At 48.8% G+C, this 25,978-nt stretch overlaps 1 protein-coding gene across 8 annotated transcripts in view; it reads left to right on the plus strand.

Moving 5' to 3' along the window:
• SEPTIN9 (septin 9) overlaps positions 1-25,978 on the plus strand; it is a 260,037-nt gene that overhangs the window by 199,179 nt on the left and 34,880 nt on the right. Inside the window, exon 1 of one of the 8 annotated variants that reach the window (XM_039500940.1) lies at positions 14,154-14,173. The exons of 6 other annotated variants lie outside the window; for them this stretch is intronic. The gene's annotated coding sequence lies outside the window, so the exon portion shown is untranslated. Of the gene's footprint in view, positions 1-14,153; positions 14,174-14,784; positions 14,804-25,978 lie in introns of those variants that run through there. One more of the 8 variants, XM_039500938.1, reaches the window with a different exon arrangement.

Here is a 25,978-nt window from a genome sequence, read left to right on the forward strand (position 1 = left end):
AGCAGCTGACACTCACAAGTAGCTCTGAGCCGTGCTGTGTGCTCCTGCCCTGGCCTGTGCTCTAACTAGGCAGCTTCGGATACTCCAGAACCAATGAATTTGCTCTGTCAGGCCCAGTCTACGTGAGCATTTGTCGCTGGGGACCAGGGAAGCACTTCCCCTCCCAAGAGAGAGGCTGAGGTGGAATTAGTGAGTTAACCCTTTTTTAGCTGCTGGCCTCCAGAGCTGTCTCTGTGCTAGGGTGAAAAGTGAAGTATTGCCACTTCAGTGGTGAAACCTAGGACATAGGGCGGCACTGGAGATGTGCTTTGTCTTGGGTGGATGAGTGAGTGCCCCAGGGGTTTCAGTGAAAGCCACCTCCCAGGCATAGGGCTGAGGTAGACACCAGCTTTACCTCTCCTGTAAGGTGCTACCACTAAGGCTCAGTGAACTGACACTGCTTTGAGCACGTAGGGGTCTGATCCTGAGAGGTACTGAGCATCCTCCATTCCCATCGAAGCCCAGGATGGTTGAGGGGGCGCAGCACCTTGCAGCTTCAGACCCTGCACCTTTGAGCCCCAGTCCTGTTGCCCAGCAGCAGCATGGGATGTGCCGCTGCACCCACCCTGTGTAAGGCTGGTGCATTGAGTTCCCAGGGAAGTGCTTCCTCAAGGAGGAAGCGGGTGAGACTGGCAGGGGTGAGGGATGTCCTCCATTGAGCACTCACTCCCTGCTGGTGCTGCAGCGCAGAGATAAACAGGAAGCTTGTAACAACTCATTTATCATCACGGTGAGCAGGGCTGACACAAGGGGCTGGGACCAGCCCAGGGTTCCCACTTGGGTTGGGTAAGACACAGTGCTGAGCCTGAGGAAAGAAAACGATCCATTGTTCCCCCTGGGGTGTGGGCCGAGGGGGAGATATTATAGGGGTATCAGAAACAATGGTGATGGGCATGACTATAAGAATGTAGCTAGATAACGCTGCACTTACATGCTAGGGCCCTTCTCCCCCCCCCCCCATCTGCCTCCACCCTTACTCGTGGTTGTCTTAGATATACAAGTACAAAGCATTATTCTTAGCAGAACAGCACCTGCGTCAAATGACAGGGCTGGTTCTATAAACAACCTGGGATGAGAAGGCGCTGTTAATTAAGCTCTAGAAGAAAGAACAGCACCGTGGCAGCTTTAATAGGATTGTAGCTAAGAGTTTTCCCCTCTCTTCAGTGTTGGGTTTTCCTCCTTTCTTCTGGGCTGCACAGCACCAAAAGTAAGAAAATCTCTCCACCATGGGAATCTCTAGGGGCACAAAGAAACGCCCCTTCCACCTGGTTTGAACATGTGCGTGCGTAGAACGTTGACAGTCATGAATATATAGGCACAATAGGCCTGTCCTACATAGCCCTTACTCAGGTGAGTCAGAGCTCCACATCGGTGGGATTTACTTATGTGAGTAAGGGCAAGATTGGGGCCAGCTGTCAAATGTGGATGTCTCTATCAGGGCATGCAAAAGGCACTAAAAGAATCAGCACTCAGGAGCATTTTAGCCATGTACATGCCGCGGGGAGCACCCAGTAACGAACCCAAGTTCTCTTATGCAGAGAAATGTCCTAACAAAGACCAGCCGTGCTGTATGCCAGGGGTAGGCAACCTATGGCACGTGTGCTGAAGGCGGCACGCGAGCTGATTTTCAGTGGCACTCACACTGCCCGGGTCCTGGCCACCGACCGGGGGGCTCTGCATTTTAATTTAATTTTAAATGAAGCTTCTTAAACATTTTAAAAACCTTATTTACTTTACATACAACAATAGTTTAGTTATATAATATAGACTTATAGAGAGAGACCTTCTAAAAATGTTAAAATGTATTACTGGCACGCGAAACCTTAAATTAGAGTGAATAAATGAAGACTCGGCACATCGCTTTTGAAAGGTTGCTGACCCCTGCTGTGTGCTGTCGCTAACTCTGTTCTGAGACTGGGGAAGTGCTGGCTTGCTCAGCATGGACCACAATAGTCCAGAAACTGCCTGTTCTGCGTGTACAGTCATACCTCAGCTGGGAGTATTTGTACTGAGACGTAACTGACCACCTTTGTCTGGCCCGTTATGGTAACACACCGCTTTGAGCAGGCATCCCTTTGTTTCCTGATGCTGTAGCATTAGCTGGACCTGCTACAACTTGTGGTTAAAAATAATGAAAGGCTGAAGAACTATGGGGAAGTTCTCTGTGTTATTACTTATGCTTTGTGTTACAGTATGTCTGGAGGCCTCGGCCGAGGCTCTGGTGTGCTAGACATGGTACAAACACACGAGACAGTCTGACATCCTAAACAGAGAAGGCAGACGAAGGGTGGGAGGGAAAATGGGCTGAGAGGTCAAGTGACTAACCCAAGGTCACCCAGCAGGTCAGTGGCAGAGAGCCCAGGTCAGCTGATTCCCATTCTAGTGCCATGCGTCCTCTTTGTAACTAATTTGCTTCCACGATTCCCTTTCGCTGTTCTCCATGACTGCTGATTCTCCTCAGTAGATAGGGACAGAGCGAAGGGAATTCGGAGTAGAATGACAATAATAATTAAGGTGACTGGTGAGGAGCTATTGAGAAAATGAAGGGCCTTGTACTGCATCCACTAAAAGCAAATTGAAGTTTTTCATGTTGACATCAGAAGGGACAAGAATGGATCCTAAATATGTGCCGCTTGGTCAGATAGCAGATAGGGGTTTTCACACCAGTCTAACTACATGGATAGAAAAACCAATTCAGTTAAAGCCTCCAGATGGACACACTGATCCTGGGATAAAGGTGCTTACGCATGCAGAGTTTGTATTGCTTACTGATATACAAAGGGTTGGACTGCTTTAAGCAAGGTAGTGAAACCATTGCCAGGCCTGTGTGTAGACAAGGTTGAAGAGAAATGTGGTTAAGCCATTTCAGAAGTGTGTGAGAGGTGCCATGCGGACAGTAGAATTTCGGTTGGTACAGAAAGGCCTACCTAGGAATCATGGGATGAAAGTTAGCGTGGGAAAGTCCAGTCTGGCTCTGAGACACGCGCCTAATGGGGAGGCCTATTTGACTTTATAATTGAATGTATAAAGTTTATAATTCCCGGGGGAATTGGGGCCAGCCACAGTGCTGATGTCATTCAAACTCTGATGGGGCAGAGCACTGAAGAATCTTACTGTAGAGCCGGTCGTGCTGGATTGAAACGGTCCAGCAAGCCCATTTTGAGCTCTCGGGTGACTTCCCCCACTTTGCTGCATTTATTTGTTAACCCCCCAAAAAATTACAAGATTTTCTTTAAAATGTGCATTTTTCCCCTTGCCCATTTAGAGCCTGTTGGATGAGAACTGATTGTTACTTGCTGAGGGCATTTCCTGTAGGTCTTTATGCAAATCGCCCGTTGCTGTTTTTAGTTGTCCATAAATGAGGCTGCTAGTGGTTAGAGAAAAGCAGGTTGTGGTGAAGTAGTGCCAAACCACTCCAAAATTGTCCTGAGTTTGTGGGGGAAGACTAGCTTCCAGCGGCTTTGCAATGGTTGTGCTGGGCAGTGGGAGATGTGGCGCCTGATTCTCCATTCCTTCTGATCTCTGCTCCATCCATGGATAGAAGATTTTATAGGTACGTCTACGCTGCAGTAAAAACCCCGTGGCACCGAGTCTCAGAGCCCGGGTCAGTTGGCTCAGGCTGTGGGGCTAAAAATAGCAGTGTAGGCATTCAAGCTTGGGCTGGAGCCAGGGCTCTGAGACCCATCCCCATTACAGGGTCTCAGAGCCCAGGCTCCAACCCAAGCCCCAGTGTCTACACTGCAAATTTTAGCCCCTCGAGCCCAAGCTCCGAGAGCCTGAGTCAGCCGACCTGTGGCCATGCCATGGATCTGTTATTGCATTGTAATCGTACCCTAAGCCACCGCCCCCCTCCCTGTGTTCTCAGCCGGGTGAAAGTGAGAGCAGTTTGAGGGAGCTGCAAGAGGGAGTGGCATAAAGCAGTTACACTGGGGTTATTAGCCAGGCAGTCTGTTCTGCTACCGAACAGCTCCTTTATGCCGCTGGAATGGCTTAAAGCGGGCCTCGTGGAACAGTGAATTGGGAGCTTGGTGCATACGTTTTTATGGGGCAGGAGGCTATGTGGAGAGAAGTGTCAAACCTTAGAGCCCAGGGAGAGGGAACCCAATCTTGGGGTGCAAGAGCCCCTTCAGACCAGATGATGCATTCAATCTCTGGTTAATCAGCTGCTGGCTGCAGTTAGCATTTGGATGATGGTGGCAGATGAAAGAAGAGGAGTACTTGTGGCACCTTAGAGACTAACAAATGTATTGTAGCATAAGCTTTCGTGGGCTACAGCTCACTTCATCAGATGCATATAGTGGAAAATACAGAAGGAAGATATATATATATATATATATACACACACACACACACACAGGGAACATGAAACAATGGGTGTTACCATACACATTATAAGGAGAGTGATCAGTTAAGGTGAGCTGTTGTTAGCAGGAGAGAAAAAGAACTGTTTGTAGTGGTAATGAAAATGGCCCATTTCCAGCACTTGACAAGGAGATATAAGGAACTGGGGTGGGGGAAGATAATTTTACTTTGTGTAATGGCCCATCCAGACAGATGAATTTCTAATGTAGGGTGAGGAGTTAGCTATTGATGGTCTCCTCTCTAGGTTCAGGACCTCCCTTCCATGAGAAGTGGGACAACACTCAAATCCTCACTGCAGGAGGGGAGCTGTTAGCTGCCCATCAACCAGAAAAACACTGGAAGACAGAGGCAGCTCAGAGGGAACGTGGCATGAGATTATGGGCTTGGCAAGGCTTACATGCAGGCAGGCAGGCAGCACACAAAACACACACTCTCTCCAGTTGTGGCGCTGCAAAGCGCCAGTGTGGTCAAAGCCCCAGCGCGCTGGAGCACAGCCAGCAGCGCTGCGTTATATTCCACACGGAGGAGGGAGGGGGACAGCGCTGGGAGAGCTTTCTCCCAGCGCTGGCGCTTTGATTACACTTAGCGCTTAAGTGTAGCCAAAGCCTTAGTCTGCTCTCTTCCTCAGCAACGGCAGCAGATCTCCAGCTGTGGCCCAAAGAGCAGGGCTCCCCACCTTCTGTAGGTCTGAGCATCACTCTCCAAGGTGACCTTTGTAGCTGCGACACTGGTGTTTGTCTAACGATGTCTATGTGTAAAGGCAAATCAGTAGCTGTTGCCCTGATCCTGCCTCATTCTAGGTGTCTCCTGAGTGCTCTCAACTCCTGATGATGTCAGCATGTCACACTACCGAGCTTGTGTCCTCCATGAGCAGAGGATGATGGGAGAATCTTTCTCCTCTGCTCCCTGAGTGTGTGTCTGGCCCTGGGCCTGCCTCTCAGCAGTGACTGATGGAGCACAGTTAGAAGTCGCTGGCCTAGTGGTGCTGCGGGTCTCCCTGCTGCTAATGGGCCGCGCTGGAAGGAAGGGTGCTGCTGCAGTGACAGTGCTGGGTGAAGGGAAGTGAGTCACACCCTCTTGGCAGAGCAGCTGACACATCTCAAGGACGCAGAGCCGGCTTTGCATATCGACTGATGGCAACATCCAGAATGATTCCTTCCTTCCTTCCGTCCTGTGCCTGCTTGTGGACGTGAGCCAGGCTGGAGGTGTCAGTCTGTGGGAGCTGTTCTTCCCCTTCTTAGCCAGGGGTCAGGCAGCCAGGCCTAGCTCACTGCATAGGAATGTTTTATTTTTCTTAAGAGAGACAGAGCTGAACCCAACCCCAGCTCCTTTCCCCAAACTCCCTGTAGTTGCACCTGAAAGGGTTGAGCAATGCAGAGGGTATGTCCAGAGCGGCCCGTGTGATTTGTTGGGCTCTTAGTCATGGGAGGGAATCAGGCTGTAAATTGAATCTCCCTCAGGTACTTTAATCAGGGGGGGTGTCTGTGAGAGAGCGAAGGTTAGACTGGCCCAGGACTTGCAGAGTCTGAAGTGCCCCAATACGCTGCTTGCCCTGCTCCTGTTTTAAGCCCAGGATTGAAGTTGATGGAGCAGGCTGTGGGAACGAGCTGTCAGAGCGGATGTGTTTCCCACACAGATGCTCCCTGCGCTGCAGCAGGAGGGAGAGATCAGAGGTGGCAAATGGAAAACTGATGCTTCTCCAGAAGATATGAATGATGCAGCTTATTGAATTCAGGGAAACAATCAGAATTGCTCCCTGTTTCTTGCCAATCAAAACAAATTCACAACTGCAGAAGTACTTGATTCCAAAAGTTCTCCTCGCTGTCTGAAGTACTGATATAGTCCCTCACAGTCTTTAGTGTATTTACCGTCCCAACACCCCTGCGAGGCAGAGCAGTGCTACATCCCCACTTTACAGATGGGGGAACTGAGGCTCAGAGACTCTAAGTGACTTGCCCATATTCACACACGAATGCTGTGATAGAGCAAGAACTTGAACCGAGGTCTTCCAAGTCTGAGGCCAGGGCCCTAATCACTGGACCATCTTCCTCTCACTCTCCAGTTTCCCCCCCACTCGACGCTCCCATCCAACACTGCGTTCTCCTGACTCTTAGAACTATTGATAATGAAGTCTCTTTACCACAGCATCGGGGGTGGGGGAGGGGAAATGTATGGCCAAAACTCTGGCCAAAAAGATGACTGGTGAATAACCAGCAACTGCAAATGTCTGGGGAGTTTTTCATGTGGTCCAGAGTGAAATGTCCCCGTTTTTCATTTTCAATCTGGTCTCAGACAGGAGCAGCGAGCTAATTAGTGTAAGTCTCTGCTCTCTGCACTGCTCCTGGGGCTGCCCCACAGTGGCAGGATGGGTCTTGTTTGCTCTGAATCCTTGGGAGTTTGGATTGGGTCCATTCACCCCAGGAAAGCATAAGGTCTCCCTTTTGTGGGATTAAGCCGCTGAGTAAATTTCTGCTTGCAGCGCTGTTTGGAAATGAGTGGGGTCTTCGCACAGGCCCAGGCATATGCTAAGCAAGGATTATGCTGTTAAATAGGGAGTTCAACCACTGCCAAAAACGGACAACTTGAAGAAAACTGCATTTTATGTAGGAGGAGGGACTCAGGGCTCTGCCACAATTGAATGTAACAAATATTAATAATATTGAATTCCGATATAATGATTATACCTAACTCTTATATAGTTCTCTTAACCCATAGATGTCTAAGCGCTTTACCCAGGAAGACATGTATTACTGTCCTTCCATTTTGAGGTTAACTAAGGGATAGAGAGGTGAAGTGCCTTAGCCAAGGTTTCAGTGCAGGCGAGTGGCAGCTGATTCATAGATTACAAGACCAAAAGGAACCATTGTGATCATTTAGACTGACCTCCTGCATATCCCAAGGTCCCGGAATTAATTCCTGTTTGAACTAGATCAGATCTTTTAGAAAAACCTCCACTCTTGATGTAAAGATTTCCAGTGGTGGAGAATCCACCACAAACAACCCTTGGTGGCAACTAGTGGGGAGGGACACAAAGGGGGCACCAGCCCAAGGGGAGCATGTGGCCTCACCATGTGACACCCATACATGACTCCTCCCAGCCCAGGGTCCCCACCCTGTCTCTTTCCTATCCCATGTTACCTGGTGGAGGGGGGACTCTGTCCCGCTGCACCACGCTGTGCAGCGTGACCGGAAGCTGCCTGGGACTCGGGAGAGTGCTGTCACCCCATCCCAGCATGTTACCTGGCATGGGGGGTGGGGGAGGACTCTGTCCTGCTGCTCTGAGCTGCTGCACCATGCCGGGCAGCGTGGGAGAGGGCAGCAGCCGGGCAGCATGGCCAGAAGAGGAGAGGCTCTGGTCCCACCTCTTCCCTTTCAGCTCTGGCCCTGCCAGCTGCTGGCCCTTCCCAGCATTTGGGAAGGGTTATGTGACCCTTCGGGCCCCTCACACCTGTCGCCCTTGAATGGTTCCAATGGCTAATTACTCTCACTGTTACACATTTGAATTGCACTGGATAGAATCTGATTTGCAGACCGGGGTCCTTCCCTGTTCAGTGGTTCACACTGCCTCCTATTGACTTTAATGGAGCTTCACTATGGTCTGAATTTTCTCCATTTTCTGCCCCTGATCTGAGAATTGCAATACAAGTGGCTGGAGTTTGCAAGGGGCAGAACACCTGCAGCACCCACTGAAGCCAGTAGGAGTTATGGGTGATTGACACCTCTGCAAATTGGGTCGTTTTGTTTACCAAAAATAAAATACAGTTTGGTGTCTGAGCCCTATTGCTGTGCGGTAAACCAGGGATCAATGTGATGTGCGCCTATATGGATTGGAAACTACTCTTCAGAGCTCTGTTGTTAAGAGCCACAAGGCAGAACGTTTGGCTGCCTGCACCTTGCACTCTCTACTGTGTCCAAAATAGCGTATCAATTGCAGAGTAAAAACTAGAACCCAGCAGGTCTGTCTCCTAGCCTGGTGCCTGTCCAGTGGCCATATGGCCACTCATTCCACGGTAAGCAGCAGCGGACCCTGGTACAGCCTTTGTGTGGGATTGCCCCAGGGAAAACCTGGGCTCCTGTGGAAAGTGCTAGTGGCATTGGTGATTCATTACTATAGATGCCACGGAGTATCCTCTGGGAGCTGGTCCTGAACCAATGCCCCAGCAGAATTTGTGGCCCCCTGGGCTGCTGCTGGGCCTGATTCTCTACTGCCTTGTACCAAGGGGATATAAAACGCTGCCATTGGTGTGCTTGGAGAATTCTGATCTGGTCTAGTTTTACACCCACACGTGTAAGTGGTTATGCAAGGTAGGGGAGAATCAGGCCCAGTTTTTTGGAGGAGATGCAACACTGACAACGTGTCCCCTTGTGCTTAGTGCAAATCTGTGACGCTTCTTGTAAGAACATGGGGGTTTGCCCAGAATTATTCCTACCCCCAAAGTTTTGAGAGAGAGGCAGGATGATCTTGTGAATTATGACCCTAGACTGGGGTGCAGAAGTCCTGGGTTCAGTTCCTAGATCTGCTATAGCTGTCCCGTGTGACCTTGGGCAAGTCACTTAATCTCTATGTTGCTCACCGGCAGCTGGGGATAAGAATCCGTCCTGCCGCTAACCTGTAGTCATTTTGGGCAGTAAGCTCTTCAGGACAGAGACTCTCTCTTCCTATCTCCATTTAGAGAAACTAGTATAATTGGGCCTCAACCTCAGAAGCCTGTAGGTGCTACTACAGCACAACGGTGAGAGGTGGTCATGTTGCTGTACAAGCGATTCCTCTGTGCCGGTGATACTCTGACTGAGGCTTGGGAGCCGCAAGTGGGTCTATAATGGGTCGCTGGAGCCTCTTTGCAGCGCATGATATTAAAACACAGTGTGACTTAATTATTAACCAATCAGGATGCTTTTACTACGTTATTAACCAATTGTAGTTGATAAAATAATAATACTTGGTCAGTCATTTTGCGTGAGAATGATGTATGTGGGGATATATGTAATCTAAATATTTCCCTGTCATGCTGTTTAAATATGACTAGATAGTTCTGTAGTAAATGAAACAATGAATTCACACGACTGTGGCTCTTTTTGGTAATTATAGATTGCTAATTTGGCTCCTGAACCACTGAGGTCTTGAGTATCACTGCTCTGCACAAGCAGTCTACAACAGGGGTGAGCAAACTTTTTGGACCGACGGCCTCATCTTGGCGGGGAAATTGTATGCAGGGCAGGGGGTTGGGCTGCGGGAAGGAGTGTGGGGTGTGGGAGGGGGTGCGGTGAGCAGGACGGGACTCAGGGCAAGGGATTGGGGCAGAGGAGGGGTGCGGGATGTACGAGGAGGCTCAGGGCAGGGAGTTGGGGGGCGGGGTGCAGGCAGGGGGCTTAGGGCAGGGAGTTGGGGGGTGGGGTACAGGAAGGGTTCGGGCTCCAGCCCCACTTACCTCAAGCGGCTCCGGGGTGGCAGCAGTGTGCACCAGGACCAGGGCAGGCTCTCTGCATGCCTGCCCTGTCCCCAGCCCCGCACCGCTCCAGGAAGCGCTGCGGCCCCTGGGGGAGGCGGGGCGGAGGGCTCTGTGTGCACTGCCCTTACCACTCCTCCAGGTACCTTCCCCGAAGCTCCCATTGGCCGCAGTTCCCCATTCCCAGGCAACGGGAGCTGCGTGGGGCAGTGCCTGGAGGCAAGGGCAACACACAGAGCCCTCTGGCCCCCCCACCCGAGGGCCGCTTCTGAGAGTGGCACCAAGTGCCACGGGGGGCAATTCCACAGGCCGGATCCAAAGCCCTGAGGGGCCGGAGTTTGCCCACCCCGGTCTACAAATAACATTGACAAAATGTACTGTTCTAAATGCCCAGCGTGTCTCTTTGGTAGAGACAGGGGATGTCTCTTTTATAGTCTTTGTGCTCGGGTCTCATTCTCCCCACTCTTCGATCGTTTTTCCGGGTGGGCTCTTTGTGTTGCCTGTGCAGCTGTAACAGTAAGTGCACTCGAAAGAGCGTGTAAGAGTTCCGTGATACGTGAGCTACCCGTCCCACGGCATGTGAGTTACCAGCCACGAGGCAGTGTTTATAGATGCGCTACAATGCTTGACTGAGGGGAGAAACTTTTTCTGCAGTTTTCTGCTGCTCGCAAACAAGGCTAACATCACAAACCCGAGTCTGAGTGGAACAGCGAGGAAAGCAGTAAGAAAACAGACTTCAGTTTCAAATGTAACAGGCTGGCCAAATATGTTGTGTTCCCCCTCCAGCAGCTCACCCACCCAGAGGATAAGGACTTGCTACTGCTAGCAGTTCATAGAGTTACTCCTTCAGCTCAAGGGGTAGAAGTCCATGCTATTTGGGTAAAGATTCTGGTTCAGTCCCTTCTCGTGTCCCAGAGTAGGGGCATTTCACAAGCATCCAGGTGATGGTTGTAATCCTGTGTGTGTGTAATTGTTTTAATAATAAAGTGTAGGGTAGCCACCATTTATAAAGTCAACACACATCTGAGAGACCTCACTGATTTCCTGTTCTAAGCGCAAATGGAAAGTGCAGCATCTCAGACACAGCTGGGTGCTAACTCTTGGCACATGATGGCTTTTCAGTGGCAACCATTTTATATGGCTGTCTCTGTATTCGAAGGCCCTGATCCTGCTCTCTTTGAAGACATTGTCTTCAGCATGAGCATGACTGAGCCTTACATCAGCAAGGCCCTGTCACGGTGCAGGTCAGCCTGCTGGCTTGCATGACCCAGTCCTGGCCCTCAACCTAATGCAAACCTGGAAGGAGTTACCTTAAAAAATGATGGGCCCAGCTACCACTGGGTAAGGCCCTGTTTGGCATCTAGCATAGGATTTTCACTATTAAGGAGATTAAAACACTAATGCCCATTTATAGGGGTTAGAGCTTTATTAAGTCATAAAAAGTGGTGTAATCCAGCTGCAGCGTAAGCAGATTGAGGCTGGATTTCCGGCCTTGGTTTCAGCGCAGTGACGGCACTTTCTCAGCAATTGTTATTTGTGGCGATCAGTAAAGTGAGGGGCCGGAATCAATCCTGTCCAGCCTGTTTTACAGCCAGTTTGCAGAGGGATACATGCCAACTTCAGCAACATTGCCAGAGCTGTTGGCAGCCCGGGAAAGAGAAGCGAAGGGAAGGCAGCTGTCGGGATGAGTGGGGTTAACGTTGCAATTGGCAGGGACCTACCACTGGACAAGGGAAATAAGGCGGCTCAAACCAATTCTTAGGGGAGAAGAAAAACAGAATGTGAGTTGTAGAGCCTGCCGTGGACAACAGAAACCAACAGAACAGGCACAAAATGCTACTTGAAGACCAGGGGTTTAGGCACCAACTGGGTTTGGCTTGCAGGGCCTTTGGCTGTTTTTCCTGCCAAAGAGTATTTCATACACGGCTAGGATCCCAGAGGCCTAGCAGCAGCTCCTTTGGTCTAGTTATCAGAAATCAGTCTAAGGGTTTGATCTTTGAGAGGGGACTGCTGATGCTGATAACACATCTGATCTGTGTGTTCTCCCTACCCTGTTTCAAAGTAGTAGGGGCGCACAGTTTGATCTGTCTTCACCTCTTCAGTGTCCTATGATCCCCGTCCTGCAATGTACTGAGTGTCTCTGGGGATAGCTTTAAAAAAATAAAAAAACCCTGAGAATCAAAGAATCTAAGCAACAGTATTGGAGCCAAGACAACCAGGTCTCAGAACAAGGGAGCCATCTTGGTTTTAGTCTGGGGAAGACAATGGACTTTGAGAATAGAGGAAGGAGTGCCCCTAAATTAATTTGCTGAGTCAACCAGCCTCAGCACGTCTCCATTTCTGTGGTCTGTGTGATCTGCTGCAGAGATAGTGGGCTGGTAGGCAGCGTCCACGGTGCAGTGACCACTCCTGAAAAGTGCTGGGCACCAAAGCCTGTTTCCATTCATCCCAGGACCTGGCCGGTTAGAGGATAGCAGACTGCCTAAGTGCTCCAGTGCAATGACAGCAGTGGCGCCAGGCATTCCAGCCTGGCCATCTTACATTGTGATAATCTCCAGGAATCCCGCCTTCCTGTTTGCACTGGGGGAAGTGGAGGCTGGGGAGGCCCTTCTAATGCAAATATTTGAGGATGGAGGCTAGGTAATGGTGGGGGTGGGGGTGGGTGGGATGGAGGCTGCCTTTTGGGTTTGTTTACTGAAGCAGACTGCTGTATGGTTGAAATAATCCAGGCTAGGGTCCGTGAAAAGGGCAGCCAAGGAAGCAGCTGCCTAGAGCATCAAGGTGAAAGGGGCGCTCCCAGGGGCTGCCCAGCTTTGTATTCTGTCCTGCTAAAAAGTCCCCACTTGCTGCCATCCCTTTACCTATGAAAAGAGCCTCTGTTCGCACAGCAGGCCCCAAGCCCCTATGCCACTAGGCACCCAGAGGCGAAGTGCCAGCCTCACCCCAAGGATGTTAACAACATCCTGCTGCCGGTACAGCTGGGAGGGGACCGTAGCTCTTGCTGGCACCCTGGGTTGGGAACACAGGGGCAGGACTAGCAGGCACTTTGCCCAAACTGAAGCAGTGATGCTGTGTCAGGAGGTAGCGTCACAGCACACAACCCTCTGTGGGCGGTTTTGAATGTGGAGTCAGGATGGGTGGGTCTGCCCTAATGCCCTGTGTACACTTCTCGGTGCTTTTTAACCCTGGTGAAGCCACAGTGTGATAGAAACCTCCCGCCCCCGGTGTATATGCAACCTGTAAAATGGGGCTTGCTCCAGTGCGATTTACCCTGGTAAGTCGCTGAGGTAAGTTTCACTGTGCAGTGTGTCTTCACTAGAGGCAGCTCCATGGATGTCTAGACAGGGCCTGAATTGATCTCCGCTGTTGATGCTATTTCTCAGTGAAAATCTCTAAGATGCTGCCATCCCTGATAGCCATCTGGTCCAATCTCTAAAGCTGGCAAGTACCCTTCAAGGGAAGTGGTCCCTAGCACTCCATTGAGGGCATGCACAGTATACACAGTACAAATACAGGCTCAGCCAGCCAACGAAACAGCTTGGAGGGCCCCTCTCAGAACTGTGGATCCAAATGTCTGGGCCTTTTCGAGTATGTCTACACTGCAGTTAAACACCATAGCTGGCCCATGTAAACAGGCTTGGACTGTGAGATTATAAAACTTGCAATGTAGACATCTGGCCTTGGGATGGAGCCTGGATTCTGCAAGGAGAGAAGGTCCCAGAACCCATCCTCCAGCCTGAGCCTGGATGTCTACACGGCAGTTTTAGAGCCCCGCGAGTCCGAGTCCACTGACCCGGTCAGCTGCGAGTATTTAATTGCAGTGCAGACATGCCCTTTGTCTTCACAAGCCTTAACTCTCATGGGGCAGTTGTTTGCAGTAGGACTACTGAAATTGCCCTGCAATGCAGCAGCCTCCCTGGCACAGGCAGGGCACTTTCCACTCCAAACGGGTGGGGTGAGGGGTAGGGAGAGCATGGGATGGTCCATCTCATTGCAGGGCTTCCTAGGAGGACGGGTAAGCATATATAAGATTCTGGTAAAGAGGGTTATATGCCCTTTCAAAAGCGGCCGTGGGAGGAGGGGTGGAATTCTGTTGACTTGGGGGATGGTGGCAGGGAGCCGTAGGACAGGAAAAGGAGAGTGCTGGGAAGCAAGTCCCCTTTAAGAAGATGTGTGTGCAGGCTGACTGCAGCTAATCGAGGGGGAGCTCACCATCAGCACAGAGCAAGGCAAGTGGAAGGAGTTAGTTGATTAGGGGGAGGAGGAAATCATTGCAAGCTGACTGGAGGAGGAGAAGCAGCACCAGCAATAAAAGCAGTCCCAGGGTAAGTTGCTGTTTCCTTTCTTTGCTGAGGTTTCTGCTTGCCTTGTAGGCAGTGTTGAAGGCAGGATGGAAGAGGCTCCTGGTAGCTTGTGCAGTGGGCTGAATTCACAGCAGGTTTCTCTGCCTAAAGCACAGGGAGATATTTTAACAATATCTTTAAAATTCTGGGGTCTGGAGTGGAGTAGCTTGATAGCAAAGTGTCTGAAAACCCATGGGAGTCCCCTAGTTAGTGCAATGGACCCAGGCAGATGGAGTCAGGGAATAGCGGCTCTCTGTATTTTAAGGGTCTTGTACCACAGGGGCTGCCAGTACTAAAGTGTATAGAACTACTCCATCTGCAGGGCCTGAGACAAAACCCCCTCAGATCCCATGCAAGGTTCAACTGGTAAACACTTAACACAGGGACCTCTCCCTCCCGGTTGTCCTTCCCTTGTATTTATAATTAATTAGCTCAACAAGACCAGCTGTTGTTTCTTCTCCCTCCTCAGTTGGAGCCCTGCTTACATGCCCAGTATTGTTTGGGATGGAATGAATAGGAGGTTGTATTCCTAGCAGGAAGATGGGGAAGCCTCGGTGCCGGCTAGCACAGGGGCTGCTGTTGGAATGAAGGGGAAGCAACTGATACAGAGAGGTCAGGCAACCCAGATGGTAATGTGGGGGGATATGTGCTCTGCTGATCTCGGTGTGCCAGAGGAGAGGGGTTCCACAGCTGCTCCAGGCCTAATGTACCCCTTGTATAAATGAGTTCCCAGACGGTAACCCTCGCCGGAGCAGCACTCTTAGGAGCAACTGCTGTATTCTAGGCCTCCCTGTCTTGTCCTCCTCCCACATCCTGCTGCTTTGACCTCTAATCGACAGAGAGGCTCCCTGGACATAACTCTCCTTATTACAGTCACAGAGGTTTTAAATACCCCCCCCCCCCCCCCAGCAGCTCATTGGCTGCCCTTGAACGCCTGACAACACTGATGCCTGTGGCTAGTTTTACTCACCCAAGTGACCTTGTAGAAGTCATTGGGGCTGCTCAGGTTCCTCAGATGCATGTGTGTAGGATTGGGCTAGTTGTGCAACCTTAACTCTTGTTAGTGTGTGTATGGTAATACCCATTGTTTCATGTTCTCTCTCTGTGTGTGTGTGTGTGTGTGTGTGTGTGTGTATATATATGTGTGTGTGTGTGTGTGTATTTTCCACTGCATGCATCCGATGAAGTGGGCTATAGCCCAAGAAAGCTTATGCTCAAATAAATTTGTTAGTCTCTAAGGTGCCACAAGTACTCCTCTTCTTTCTGCTTTGTCTGTGCCTGTAGCAGCTCTTACTCTGAAGGTAACAGTGCCTGAAGCTGGGCAAAGAGAGATGGGGAGTCTCTTTCAATGCCGCTCATATTTAACAACCTGCTTACTCTTTTTTCAGCTAATTTAACTAGGGTCTACGCAATTACTTCACTTTTTAAAGGGGAAAATGGAACTAAAATTCCGCAGTTAAAACCGTAACGCACAGGCCAGCATCGGTCTTTGTCCTTTCTCTGTCCCTCCTCTGCTGACCTCTGACACCTGGAACAGGAGTACGTGCAGAGGGGCTCTTCACCCTGGGGGAAGGTGAAAAGCTTTGTGTCCTTCATTTAAATAATCCCCCAATCACTCCACTCCTCTTTCTCAGTGGGGAGTAAAGTAGCTGGCAGTGCAGAGTGTCTTTCTGGATATAGGGTGTCTGGGAGAAATGGCTTTTTTCCTGTATCCTGGCCCTTGCGGGGAGTTCATTGATCCCACCAGAGAGGATTTTAGGGTATGACTATGCCCCATCCTAGCTGATGACCCTGAATGATGTTATACAAGTAGGACTCAACTGCACTTCTCAGCTGCACCTGGCTCCAGAACCCATGTTCAGTGTGCTAAAGGCTGGGCATTCTGGGAAATCAATCCAGGGATGTTCAGGAGAGCTAAGCCATGTGTCATAACTTAGTTTTTTCTCTTGGAAACCACCTTTGTGAGAGGGAAAGGGGAATAGGCTAAATGACAACACATCTTGTTTTCTGATGTCTCTAGCAATGTTGGCTTCCTGCACCTTTATCTGCCACTTGAGATGTACTCTCCTGTGGTTAGAGAAAACAGGACATGTGGTTTCCTGTCTTCACTGAGAGGACTGGTGTGTGGGTTAGAAAGATGTTGAGTCCAGCAAAGTGAGACTGAGTCTTAATAGCTGATGCATAGCAGAAGGGTAGATGGGCAAGTCTTACTTGTCCTGCTGGAAGGCTCTCCTTCCTTCTCAAACAGCCTGAGATTACAGCATTTGCCAAAGTGCAGAATACAACCGACTGGCTGGAGACCGACCGTCTCTCGATTGTTCTCCAGAATCTGTTCTAATTATTTTAAAACACCAGGTGGAGACTGTCAAGAAAACATTCAGCACGTGAAGCAAGTGTAACTGAGGCAGAGACCTCTGCTTGAGTTTGCCGAGAGTCTGAAACAGTAGCTTTCCAGTGTGAAAGCACACACGGAAATGAATGGGGCCAAACTGAGACCCCAATGATGATACTTCAATTGCAAACAGAAATGGTACAGGAATCCTAGGTGAGGTTCTCTAGTTTGTGTTAAGCAATAGGTCGGACTGTGGGATCAAAATGATGCCTTCTGGCCTTTAAAAGAGGAAATTATGAACTTTCTTAACTATTTCTCTGCTTATCAAAGCATGGAAGAAAGGAGAGGAAGGTTCATATTATGAACTACATCAGGGTTTCCCAAAGCGTGGGTAGTGAGAAGGGAGGGCATGTATAAATTAAGATGTGTGGGCCTTTAACACGTAGCAGGATTGCAAAGGACCTGCAAGTGGCTTTAGTTTCCTGCAGGGGGACTCACTTTCCAAAGCTTGGTTAAAGCTGGGCTGCCGGAGTCCTCCACAACACCTCTAGGCGTGGCATTTCTTGTAGGTGGGTTGAAGGGAATATATAGCAGTTCTGGCTGGATCACAGCTTCCTGTGGGGAACTAGTGGCTACTCCCATCCCTTGCACTGCCACGGCAAAGTTATTTTCTTTCCTCACGTGTGTGTGTGTGTGTGTGTGTGTGTGTGTGTGTGTGTGTGTGTGTGTGTTTTGGTTTTGTTTTTTCAATCTTTCCCTTCAGGCTTTTTTTTTCCTTCTGTATGTTTGTTTCCTGTTTTTTCTCCTATTTTGCTCAGTCTTTTAGGTCCGTCTCTTGTGCAAGTGCCAAGTTCCTCCTTGCCATGTGCACTACCGGTAGATCATGCTTTTTATCCCAGAAACAGGAGACAACCCTGCCTGAGTCACAGGGGACTGAGCATAGGAGCCATGGGACACTGCAGAGGGTGGCTGGCGCCCCTCAGCGTGGAGTTCCCTAGTGATAGAAGCCACCTGGAACGGTGAACAGCAGCAGTTGGGATTAGTGTGAGTTCCTCTCTTGGGAAATGCCCCCATGGGATGGTGTAGCACTGAAAGGGTTAAACTCTCTTACTGTCACAGAGCCTCCCCAAGCAACAGGAGGAGAGTGGGAACTGGGAAGCAATTTGCAAAACTTCTGCTTCTCTTGCAAATGAATGAGTGAGAGATGAGCCTCAAATGGCCACTTCCTGGTGAGTTAACAGGCAGTGCGGATCAGGAGGGTTGGAGCCATTTTACCCAAGCTTCTCCCCAGCTCAATAACTGAATGTCTACACTGCAATTAAACACCCACAGCTGGCCCTGACTCTGGCGCAGGCCATGTGACTGCAAAATTGTGGTGTAAATGTTTGGGCTCGGGCTGGAGCCTGGGCTTTGGGACCCTCCCTCCTCATGGGGTCCCAGGCCTTGGGCTCCAGCCTCAGCTTGAATGTCTACACCGCAGGCCCAAGTCAGCTGACCCCAAGCCAGCCATGGGTGTTTAATTGCAGTGTAGACGTATCCTCAAGCAGTGGCTCTCAACCTTTTTAGATTACTGTACCCCTTTCAGGAGTCTGATTGCGTACCCACAAGTTTCACCTCACTTGCTTACAAAATCAGACATAAAAATACAAAAGTGTCACAGCTACACTAGTACTGACAAACGGCTTATTTTCTCATTTTCACCATATAATTATAAAATAAATCAATTGGAATATAAGTATTATACTTACATTTCAGTGAATAGTATATAACACAAACAAACAAGTCACTGTATGTAATTTTAGTTTGCACTGTCTTCACTAATGCTTTTTATGAAGCGTGTTGTAAAACTAGGCAAATATCTAGATGAGTTGATGTACCCCCTGGAAGACCTCTGCGTCTGGTTGAGAACCACTGTCCTAAAGGACCAGGGGCTCCCATTGTGTCTTTAAGCAGGATGTCGTTTAGCTCGAGTTCAGTTCCTTTCGGTGCGCTTTCGAAGTGCCACATGCTGGATTGGCAGGTTGAACAACTTGCTCCATAGCAGCATCTGCATCACCAATGTGCCTCCCCACCTAGGAATGAGAGAAGAGGCCTGTCTGCAGGCTCACTACCAACACTGGCACCTCTGTGGGATGGGAGACCTCCCTCACTAGGATCTGGACAGAAACCATCACCTTGATCAATGTATATACGGCAGCTGTCTGGTCAACTCACCAATAGACCCAGGAGGCAGAGACAAGATCCTTCTCCCGTTTCTGGCTTATGGCTTTTGTGGTGGGGATAAGAACCTCCAAAACTTGAAGCAACGGTAACCGATGCCAGCTGGGGCAGATGCCCCTGCAGAGAGTCTGAAACAGTAGCTTTTGAGACATGAACTGCCCCGTTCACTCAGCTGCCCAGTCCTCTTCCACCTCTGCAACAGATGGTCTAAAACCAAAGCACTGAAGCATATTTCTTACTTACCTTTTGACTTCATTGTATTGCCTTTGGCTTCAGAGGTTCTACAGACAAGACTCAGAGTGCTCCTAATTCAGGAGCAGCCGTCTTCACGGCCATCCCTCTTTGAGACTGTCCAATGAGGTCATGCTTAGCGTCTCCCATGTGGCATCCCTGGCAGCAAGAGCAGGCCCCTTGGCATTCGTTTCTCATGGACTGTCTGTATTTCAGTGGGTGATTGTGGGGAGGAAGGGGAAGAAATGCTGTGGAGGGGGAAAGGGCCATGAAAGAAATGCCTCACGGGGTTAAGTGCAGTCTGTGATGACCATACAGTTCTCCTAATCCCCATACATTCACCCATAGTACCTCTGGACATAAATTCTGGCTTGATTTTTCAAAGGAGCTTAAGAAAACATGGGGCCCAAATCCCATGGAAAGTCAATGGGAGTTAGGAACCCTCCTTTGAGAACTCCTGGCCCTCTGCTCAGGAAATGCCTGGGCTGCAACAGCAAGCTTGGCCTAGGATTGAGCTGCAGGATGAGGGCAGGGGACACAGCCCCTGTGTGTGCTGTGCTTGGTCCCTGCTGCTGAGTCTGCCTCTAACCAGCCGAGTGCTCTAAATGCACACTTGGGTTCTAAAACACCTCCCCGTTGCACCCGCCAGCGATGGCGTCATGGGATTGTGGCACCCAGCAGTTCAGAGGTTAGTTGGCATTGGTCTGTACTGCTCTCGTAGCCGTTTGTGGATACCTGACCCTGAGAAGCTGTTGCTTTTCATCCCCTCAGCTGACTGATACTGCTGGTTCAGCACTGTGCATCCCACATGCGTGATATGACGAGTCAGACCTGTGTGTTTCCCTGTCACACCCATGCCTGAAACACCAAATACAGGGAAAGATACATTTTATAGCAATTCCCCCTTCCCCTTGTGGGATCTGGAGCTTCTTTCCTTCGCTCTGCTGCCTGTAGTTGAGAGGAATCACCAGGAGGTAATCAGGTGCTAAGTGCAAACTGAAGATTGAAGGCCAGCAATAGAAGGAAACTGAGGGGAGAGAAATGAACTCTGTGGAGGGGAAATCCTGCCTGTGCAGATCTCCAAGAAGAAGAGGGGAGAATCAAGTTGTCTTTCTGTGGCAGTTTTATACCCTCTTCAAAGTGTACAAACCTCTGTGCTAATCTGAGTGAAGAGTGTGACCCAGTCTAGAGACCAGTGTACTAGGGGAAGGGACAGCAGCCTGGGGCGGGAGTGATTAACTGGGCCGCACAGATCCCACAGAACAAGGCTCGAGGCCCACAAATGTCCCAGTGGAAGCTGCTGTTGCTCCTTTAGAGGTGCATGATGGTGCTTCGGGCAGTTTAGCAGCAGTGCTTCTCCTGGCTCCTTGAAAGGGAGAGTTTGTTATGGGCCCACTCTTCAGCCTTTAGCCCCAGTACCTTGGCAGTGTGGGGGCATTTTGTAGCCAGAGACGTGCACAGCATATGAAGGGTTAAACCATGGCAATACGCAGGGATGATGCTGAATGATGTTGCATGGTTGGATGCTGCACTCTGACATAGCTATTGTGTAGGACATGAAACCAATTTCTCTGGTAGGGCTTTAAGCAACATCCCTCAGCTTGTCTTCAGTCTTTAAAGGTATGTCTACACTGCAATTAGACACCCACTGCTGGCCCATGCCAGCTGACTCTGGATTGTGGGGCTCAGATTAAGGGGCTGTTTCATTGCAGTGTAGATGTTCAGGCTTGGGCTGGAGCTCAGGCTTCTAGGACCCTGTGAAGTGGGAGGGTCCCAGGGCTCGGGCATCTACACTGCAATTAAACAGCCCCTTAGCCTGATCCCAGGTCAGAGGGCACAGGCCAGCTGCAGGTTTTTAATTGCAATGTAAACATACCCTAACTCTGCCATTCCTGCTGAACACTTTCCTTGCACGGAGTGCTTCTCAGACTTGTCATAAATAGAGGCAGCATGATCTAGAGGGTGGAGCAGGGAGTTTCTAGCTTAAAGCCATTTAGGCTCTGTGCTTCCATTTTCCTGTCTTCAAAATGGGGATAATTGTGTTTATCCCCCTTTGTAAGGCTCTGAAGAAAGTCACCCGCACAGTGGTGGGAAGCGGATCATCAGCGGGGCCACTGTACTGTTAAGACACCAAAGGAGCCCTCAAGGAAACAAGGCTGTTACAGAGAAGCTCAGTTAATTCTTTGCATAGGCCTTCACGGCAGAGGATGTGAGGGAGATTCCCATACCCGAGCCATTGTTTTCAGGTGACAAATCTGAGGAACTGTCCCAGACAGAGGTGTCCATAAAGGAGGTTTTGGAACAAATGGATAAATTAACCAGTACCAGGACCAGATGGTTTTCACCCAAGAGTTCTGAAGGAACCCCAGTATGAAACTTCTGAACTACTAACTGTTGTATGTGACTATCACTGAAATCAACCTCTGTACCAGAGGACTGGAGGGTAGCTAATGTAATGTCAATTTTTAAAAAGGGTTCCAGAGGTGATTACAGGGCGGTGCCTAACTTCAGTACCAGGCAAATTGGTGAAAACTCTAGTAAAGAAGAGAATTATCAGACACATAGATGAACACAGTATGTTGGGGAAGAGTCAACACTGCTTTTGTAAAGGGAAACCATGCCACACCAATCTACTAGAAGTCTTTTTTGGGGGGCGGAGGAGTCAACAAGCAACCAGGCAAGGGTTATCTAGTCGATATAGTGAACTTGGACTTTCAGAAAGCCTTTGACAGGGTCCCTCACCAAAGGCTCTTAAGTAAAATAAGCAGTCATGGGGTAAGAGGAAAGGTCCTCTCATGTATCAGTACCGGCTTAAAAGATAGGAATAAAGTATTAGTTTTCATAATGGAAAATAGTAAATGGATGGGTCCTCTGAGAATCTGTCCTGGAATTTATGCTGTTCACTCCTTTTTCCCTGATCATTTATAAATATGTTGACCAGTGAAGTGACAAAGTTTGCAGGTGATACAAAACTGCTCTAGATAGTTGAGTCCAAAGCTGACTGGGAAGAGATACAAAGGAATCTCGCAAAACTGGGGAGTGGGCAAGAAGATGGCAGATGAAATTCAATGTTGATAAATGCAAAGTAATGCACATTGGCAAACATAATCCCAAATATACATGCAAAACGATGGGGTCTAAATTAGATGTTCCCACTCAAGAAAGATCTTGAAAATATCTGCTCAATGTGCAGCTGCAGTCAAAAAAAGCTATCAGAATGTTGGCAATCATTAGGAAAGGGATAGATAAGACAGAAAATATCATAATGCCACTATATAAGTCTGATCATATTGTGAATAGTGCATGCAGTTCTGGTCACCCCATCTCCAAAAAGATATATTGGAATTGGAAAAAGTACAGAAAAGGGCAACAAAATGATGAGGGGTAGGGAACAGCTACCATCTGAGAAGAGATTAAAAAGACCGGGACTGTTTATCTTAGAAAAGAGAAGTCTAAGCAGGAATATGACGGAGGGCTATAAAATCATGAATGGTACAGGGAAAGTAAGGAAGTGTTATTTACTCTTTCATGTAACACAGGAACCAGGAGTCACTCGATGAAATTAATAGGCAGCAGGTTTAAAACAAACAAAAGGAAGTACTTCTTCACCCAACGCACAGTCAACCTGAATGACTCATTGCCAGGAGATGTTGTGAAGGCCAAAAGCATAAGTGGGTTAAAAAAAGAATTACCTATGTTTATGATGGATAGGTTCATCAATAGCTAGTAGCTAAGAGGGTCGGGGCTGCAACCCCATGCTCTGGGTGTCCCTAAACCTCAGACTGCCAGAAGCTGGGACTAGACAACAGGGATTGATCACTCGATAATTGCCCTGTTGTGTTCATTTCCTTTGAAGCATCCGGCATTGGCCACTATTGGAAGATGGGATGCTGGGCTAGAGGGATCATTGGTCTGACCCAGTGTGGCTGTTCTTACATTCTTATGATTGCTCTAAAACCTAGGGTACTAGAAGCACTCTGTCTCTAGTGGGAATCCAGTCAATGCGCAGAGTCTACAATTGCTCTCTTCCGGGCCTCCTAAACACTCTAGGTTATCTCTTGAGCTGTGAATGGGGCATTGCCTGTCCATTTTTTCTAGGCCCTCATTTCTCCTCAGGGGTTCCTATGTCTTTGAATGAATGCACTCTGCTAACTAACTGCAGCTACCTGTGCATGGACCTGCTCTTAGCATCCAGCTCAGCCTGGCCTGCATGGGTAGCAGGTGTGCTCTGTGAGCCCGAGATGAGCTTTTCATGTTGATGCACAGATGTTGAGTTTGGCTTGAGGTGTGTGTGTGTGTGTACTGCTATCAACCATGCCAGGGTCTCTGGCAAACTGAACTCCTGCACAGCTGTACTGGGTCTTGTTGCTGCCTGTAGCATAGCACTGGGTTTATTTTGTTCTTGCTAGTGCAGGACGTTCTGATGATCCCCAAACCATGTATCTCTGGAGAGCGCAGACAGCGTGCAGAGTAACATGCTATTTTGTCAGATAGGTGTCACCACAAAACTCATGGGAGGGTTGCACCTGGATATCCTCAACTAGAGGAAACAAGGCATCTGTAATGAGCTGGATACTATGTATCGCTACCCTTTCCAGAATGCAGTTGGAACTGCTCGGCTATATGTCCAAGCCCTAGACTGAGATTTTCCTTTAGTGCAAAGGGGGAGGGGCTTTTCGGGGTGCAGAGGCATCTGAGATCTGTCTTAGCTGTTGCTATGAGTTCTTTAGGTGGGCAGCATAGTGACAAGCATGAATTTCTTAGGCAACCACAGATTTGCATCGGTATTGTGCAGCTTAGTACATGCCCGCTTCTAGCACTCAGAGCTTCTGGCTAGTGGTGTTGATATGAGTATCGTGGAAAGTTCTGCAGCTCTGGCACTGTTACCATGATCAAGAAGATAAGGTTTTAAATACTAACAGGAAATCCTGGCAGCATGTATTTACAGCCAACCACTGCATCTGTTCAGATTTAGTTCTGAAACTGTTTTATACATGTTTGGCAAGAACACTCCCCCAGCCATAATGGAAAGATCTGCCTGGAGAAAAGCAGGAGAGCCTAATGTTCCAAGAGCTGCTGCAGGCAAATTACTCATGCTTCAGGATATCAGAGGAATCCTGGATACAGATTGGCTGGTGAGAATAAGGCCAGGACACAACCAACCATGCCAAAGTGGGACGCTCGAGTGCACCTATTGACGATGACTTTATTAGTTAATTGCTGGTTATTAAAGGAACACTGTCAATTTAGAGTCACACATCTTAAAAATTGTTCACCTACGTTTGCTACAAGTAACATCTATGGCTACTTGCCGCACTGGGAAGTCAAATGGAAAAAAATATGCTCCATTTCTTAGTTACAAAATCTCTCCTGTGTATTTGAGAGCACTGCATACAGAGTTGGTGACACTGCTTTGCCTTGTAGGGTCAATAACCTTCCCCTAGTCAGGTTGCGCTTTCAGACCACAGCAGGAGGAGAGAGAAACATTTAAAAGAAATTCTTTCTGATCACATTTTCTTATAGCCTGGACCAAACAGTTGTGGAATGAGCTGCTACCTAACTGCATTGCCATACACTAGCTGGCAGCAAGTCATTAAGATTTGCACCAACAGGATGTTGTCTGTTTCCTCTGACATCGTAGGGCTTTTATCTGGTCTTTTGGGGCTGCTGAAACATGACTACCTCAGCGTAGTCAAGTGTGGACTTGTGTGAGCTGGGTTGGAACATCCCAGCTCGGTGTCTCTAGTCCATTCCCTTGCACCATATGGGGGTTTGCCTTTCTGTTTGCCAAGCACAGACCTATGTAGCAATGAATGTTGCATTCTCTCAGAGCACTGAAAGCATTGTTAGAAGCTGGGTGGGTTGGAGAACGTGGGGGCAGATACTGTAGGTGCATTTCCTTTGCTGCAAATGGAGAATAACTCTTCTCCAGATATTTTATTTCCCGGTTCTGACTCTTAGCGTACAAACAATGTGATGGCTTTAGCTGAGCACAGAGAGTAAACGCCAATGTCTTTGCTATCAGCTTTCTGCTCCAGGGCTGCCTTGTTGCTCCTCAATCCTATATTCTTCCGTATGTACATGAGCAATCCCCACAAACTGCCCCTGAATCGTACAGGTTTAGGGTTCAGTCCTACTGATCTCTCTTCCCTAAGCTATGCCTAGAAAGGTGCTTTGTGTTACTGTTTCTGTGACTGCAACAGTTAAACCCTTACATAACCCAGTATGTCTCCTAGCGGGCACATTCTTTCCAAGTGGATTTGTTTTTTCAAGTGGTATGTAGGATTTTTTTTCCACTCTTGGCTTTGCCATTTTGAAAATGGCACTGATTCAGGATCCATGGAAAGATCTCTGGCTTGCTGGGTCTATAATTTTGCAAGGAGCAGCGTTGGGGCCAGGAGCCCATTATGAACATGGCTTTTTGTGGCTTTGGTACAAAGCTGTGCTTTGAAGGAACGTGCCGCTACTGTGCATATAAAAATTGGTGTGTGTTCTCTACTGGATCCGTGTGTAACTCTGTTCTCGAGAGCCTGGTATTGTGTGGTTTCAGAGTAGCAGCTGTGATAGTCTGGTGCCGCAAAAAGAAGAGGAGTACTTGTGGCACCTTAGAGACTAACAAATTTATTTGAGCCTAAGCTTTCGTGGGCTACAGCCCACTTCATTGGATGCATGTAGTGGAAAATACAGCAGGAAGATTATATATAATATACACAGAGAACATGAAACAATGGGTGTTACCATACACGCTATAAGGAGAGTGATCAGTTAAGGTGAGTTATCATCATCAGGAGAGAAAAAGAACTGTTTGTAGTGGTAATGAAAATGGCCCATTTCCAGCAATTGACAAGGAGATGTAAGGAACTGTGGGGGTGGGGGCAGGGAAATACACATGGGGAAATAGTTTTACTTTGTGTAATGGCCCAACCATTTTTTTAAGTTCTAAGTCTAAATGCATTTGTGCTGTCAGTCTGTATTCTGCAATGTAGGATTGAGTATGTGAAATG

Source organism: Mauremys reevesii, linkage group 15 (genome assembly GCF_016161935.1).
Source record: "Mauremys reevesii isolate NIE-2019 linkage group 15, ASM1616193v1, whole genome shotgun sequence".
Taxonomy (NCBI): domain Eukaryota; kingdom Metazoa; phylum Chordata; order Testudines; family Geoemydidae; genus Mauremys; species Mauremys reevesii.